This window comes from Salvia miltiorrhiza, chromosome 2, assembly GCF_028751815.1.
Source record: "Salvia miltiorrhiza cultivar Shanhuang (shh) chromosome 2, IMPLAD_Smil_shh, whole genome shotgun sequence".
In the NCBI taxonomy this organism is placed as follows: Eukaryota; Viridiplantae; Streptophyta; class Magnoliopsida; order Lamiales; family Lamiaceae; genus Salvia; species Salvia miltiorrhiza.
Genome location: NC_080388.1, coordinates 20,869,185 through 20,874,489, shown reverse-complemented (window position 1 = coordinate 20,874,489; position 5,305 = coordinate 20,869,185). Strand labels below are relative to the sequence as shown.

At 32.2% G+C, this 5,305-nt stretch overlaps 1 long non-coding RNA gene across 1 annotated transcript; it reads right to left on the bottom strand.

The window, feature by feature from the left end:
* Nucleotides 1-208: 208 nt before the first annotated feature.
* On the bottom strand, nt 209-2,802 carry LOC131011543 (uncharacterized). The gene is made up of 4 exons (XR_009097006.1): nt 2,557-2,802; nt 2,440-2,476; nt 1,073-1,151; nt 209-475 (listed from the first exon to the last, which is right to left on the bottom strand). It is a non-coding gene; the product is annotated as an uncharacterized LOC131011543 (long non-coding RNA).
* Between the last annotated feature and the right edge of the window lie 2,503 nt (nt 2,803-5,305).

Genomic DNA, 5,305 nt, shown 5'->3' with positions numbered 1-5,305 from the left:
TCGAGTAATCAAGGACTGGGCTAAGGATGTATGAATATGATTGCCTAGACACTTCTAAGAGAGTGTTTATAAATCAGGTGAACTGATTTTTACAGCAAGGTTTACTCTCTTCTTCGATTCAAGTTTTGATTGCTAAGTAAGTGGTTGACTCGATATGTCACACCCCAATTCTTGAATGAATAAATACAATCAAGGTGCAACCAATTCATAAAAATAAACAAGGACAAACCTTGTTAAAACCTGAATAATAAGATAACGAGTCGGGCTAGGCCCCTTTGGATCACAAGTTTTGTTTCATGTTTCTGATAACCGACATGAATTAGCATAAAACTAGAAATTTCAAATTGAAGCTCGACATGAAGTCATCTTAAGTTGAGAAAATAAGAGATGTATAAGAGTTATTGCTACAGCGGAAGTCTAAATAAGAAGTTGAACCCTAGCCTCAGCTCAGTCCCGTTAGCACCAGCCAGCCAACCTGAAAACATTTGAAAGTATTTTTGGGCTAAGTACTAATGTACTCAGTGGGCAAGCATTTTCATAAATATTTCATATATTTTCGTAAATACAGTTTATCCAATCATAATTGACATAACTTAGAATGTTTTAAATTAAAAGAACTTCTAAGCATGTTAAAATAATTTCTTTCATTTGTGCGCACATGTGACACTCCTTTTTCGTTACTCACTGTGATCCCAGACCTTTTAGTCACCGACGGATCCATTACTCCTGCTTACTTGGACTGAGGGCGTAACCCAGCCAAGTTCACATTTGGGACCCAATGCTCCGGAACGCATCCCGTCGAGCACCCTTATAACGCCTCATACATGATTAGTGCCCGATGGAGATCAACCCACCAGGTCAGCTAATAGGTGTACACAATTCTCAAATAACGTGTTAGGTCAAGAGAGAACCTCGATCAATTAACTTATACGAGCCTTAAACGGAGCAGAGTGCACAAAATTTTTATTGGATAAACAGTTTTCATTTTATTGAATAAACAATTTGCATTTCATTGAAATATTTAGAGCTTAATAACTCAATCATACTTTATACATTTGGAAAGTAAGTCCACCTGGATAGGCAAAGCCTGAAGATCATACACATATAAACATGTCTTGTGAAAGCAGCGCTAATCCACCTGGTCACAAAGCCTACAAGAAATTCTATTCTTAATAAGTCTCGTGAAGCTAACTTAATATCTTAGTGAGTGTGCTTAACATTCCTAATTCATCACGCCGGGTTTTTAAATTTAATAATTAAATAAAGGAAAACTAAATTCTTGAGTTAAGGACACCAACAATATCCTTACTCGATTTTCTTTAATAATTGGATTTATGAAAATCAATTTAAATTATAAATACTTTTATTGCAAAATGCGAATGCAATTTCATGACATGCTTAAACATATAATAAGTAATTATACTTAAATATGCACATAATAATAATATAATATTATTATGCAAATCATCTTTAAAATAAATTAATTAAACTAATGATAGCTCAATTAATAAAATAGGGCAGCCCATAGCTTAAATAAAATGAAGGCCCAACACTTAAATACTCAGCCCATGACTCAAATAAATAATTGCAGCACAAAATTAAAAAAATTATGGGCTCAGCTTTCAAAATAAACAATCGACCCAACAGCCCAATACCCAGCCAACCTATAGTCCCTCTTCTTCCCTCACAACTCGATCTGCCGCTCACACTCCCACCCTCTTATCTCTTTCAAATCCTCGCCCCGCAGGACCGCAGCAGCGGTGAACCACCGCTATCAGACGTCATTCTCCCTCCTCTCTCCCTTCGACGACGAAGAGTACCGCCTCAAACACCCACATCTCCTCTCGCTCGTCCCTCTCCAACGGAGCACACACACACATCCATGAAATCACACATTCAACGCACCACCTCAGGCCGCCGCCTCCCTATGAAAATCGGCGCCTGCAGCGGCTAGCAAATGCAAAGCCAACCACCACCGCACGCCCAAAGCTCCCCCCCCCCCCTTCCCTTGCTGCTTCGGGCGGAACGACGACCGAGTCGCCGCCACCGCCGTTCGGTAACCACCCTCTATTTCTCACTCCCCTGCCCCCTGTCGGAAAATACGAAGCCACCGAACCCGTTTCTCCCTCTTCGACTCCGACAGACAGCAGCAGCTAAAGCCACCACCGGTGCCGCCTGACTGGACCCGACTCTCCCTCAACACAACAACTGCACAAAAACGCCACAGCAGTAAACAACCAACACAACTCAAGTACAGAAATCCGGTTATGCATTGGTGTTCTCTATTCTCATTTGTAAAACATTTCCATTACTAAATCTCTTGTTCATTTGCAAAGAGTTCATATAATTAAAGATGAGTTGACGTGCAAAGTTTTAATGGTGCTTGAATCATGTTGTGGGAATGAAAGAAATTGAAGTGAGGGAGTTTAAAGGTAGCACCTTTAGTGATTTGTCTGCTATGTTGATGTTGCGGTTCCTGCTAAGAAATAATGTGCAGAGAAAATAGTTTGAGTTTACATAATTGAGAGAAAATGAGCTGAAGAGAGAAAACTTTACCGGATGAATTCTTCCAGCTGGGTAAAAATTATTGTTTAGGAGGGAGGTCATTTAAGGATTGAAGAAGCTAATAGTTGAAGGTATGGGTGAATGAAGAGTTAATAGAGTGGCTGAGGGCATGATTGAGCATGGCGTGCTGGACGAATTTTGCTGCTGTACTTGGCAACAACAGCAAAGGAAGTTGTGGATTGGGCTCATTTCACTAAAAATAAATGGGTTTTGGACTTTGATTGTTTTTTAAAGGGAAAATTGCACCTAAATACACAAACTTTGTCAAAAATTCATATTTGACGCGAAGTTAGGATTTTACATTTTAATATACCAATTTTCGTTATTGTCCAAATTTGACACGACTTAATTCTTAAAAATTCAAAAAATAACCCATTTTTGTAAATAATTATACAAAGACTCACTTATGTTATAATTTGGGACATTTAAACCAAAACAAGATATTTCCTTATGATGTTTTTTTTAAACCATTTTAGGCGGGATCAAAGATTAAAAGAAAACATCATATGAAAATATCTTGTTTTGGTTTAAATGTCCCAAATAATAACATAAGTGGGTCTTTGTATAATTATTTACAAAAGGGGTTGTTTTTTGAATTTTTAAGAATTAAGTCGTGTCAAATTTGGACAACAACGAAAGTTGGTGTATTAAAATGTAAAATCCTAACTTCGCGTCAAATATGGATTTTTGGCAAAGTTTGTGTATTTTCACGCAATTATCCATTTTTTAAATTATAGTATTACTTAAAAATTCAGACTCAATGTAAAAATTATCAAGGTCCAACTAGGGGTGGCACAGTACGGTATACCTTATTAAATCGATCATACCTTATACCTTACCTTTACCTCCGGTATGGAGAAAATTCATACCTTTACCTACGGCATACCTTAGTTCGGTATACCTTAAGTACGGTATGGAGAATATACAAAACCTTTACCGTACCTTTATTTCGGTATACCTTACCGAATTTCGGTATACCGTACTTTCACGGTATACCAAAATAATCGGTCTTATCAAAATCGAAAAAATTCAATTGGTATACCTTACTTTATATTCGCATACTTGTATGCATTCATGTAAAATATAGTAAATTATATAAATGTTATAAGTTACATATAATTTATATGTTAGAAGTAATAATATTTATAATATAATACTAATATTATAACTATGCTATTATATATGTAACTATTATAAGTTAGATGTATAATTTATTGTAAAACAATAATTTTAGTTATATAGTATAACTATACTATAATATCAAAATAAATAATTTTATTTTATTGTATAACTTATACTATATACTATATTTTATTTGTTGTTGTATCATTTGATGATATTTATAAATTTATAAATTATATAGTATATACTATATACTATATAGATGTTATAAGTTATATGAGATTTATAAGTTAGATGTAATCTAAGTTATAATATAATATCAATATTAATTATAGCTATGCTATTATATACATAGATGTTACACATCAGATGTATAATTTATTGTAGAACAATAATCTTAGTTATATAATATAGAATATTATATTATAACTGTACAATAATCTTAGTTATATAATATAGAATACATTATATTATAACTGTGTTATGATATCAATATAAATAATTCAGTTATATTAAATTATATAACTTACATACTATATTATATTTTATTCACTTTTATATCATTTGGTGATATTTATATTCGCATACTTGTATGCATTCATGTAATATATAGTAAATTATATAGATGTTATAAGTTACTTATAATTTATATGTTAGACGTAATATTATTTATAATATAATACTAATATTATAACTATGCTATTATATATGAAACTATTATAAGTTAGATGTATAATCTCTTGTAAAACAATAATTTTAGTTATATATTATAACTATACTATAATATCAAAATAAACAATTTTATTTTATTGTATGACTTATACTATATACTATATTTTATTTATTTTTGTATCATTTGATGATATTTATAAATTCATGTACAATTGTATATATTCACATAATATAGATTATATACATCATTTTATAAAATTTATAGATATTTTTAAAAATATAAACATAAAAATAAATATTATATATTTTAAAACTATAAATTTTGATACGATATATACCGCGATTTTCGGTATACCAATATATACGGACAACTGCGGTATATCAGAATAAGGTATTGTACCTTATTACCGGTATATTCCGAATATTAAGGTATACCAGAATAAAGTATGATACCACATCACCGTTATATGCAATAATATTCGGTATACCAGTAATACGGTATCATACCGTATTTCGGTATATACCTTTAATACGGTATTTATTGATTTTTTCGGTATATACCGCGGTATCGGTATACACCAGTATACCCCGGTATTTGGAAAATCCATACCTTTACCTTACCGTAAATCTTCGGTACGGTATCATACCTTACCAAAAAAACCGGTATACCTTAAATTCGGTATTTTGCGGTATTTTACGATACGGTATGGCCGGTATACCGTGTTTTCGGTATATTTTTCCAGCCCTAGGTCCAACAGAGATAGTACTCAAAGTCTAACATACACATTAATTTAAATTATATATAAAATAATACTAGCATATAGACTTAATCTATATACTATAACAATACTTAAATTAAATAATATGAAATGCATAAAAATTTAAAATAAGAAAATTTTACAAAAGCTTTCGTAAATCATTTTTTTGTTGGAATTAAAATAATTCA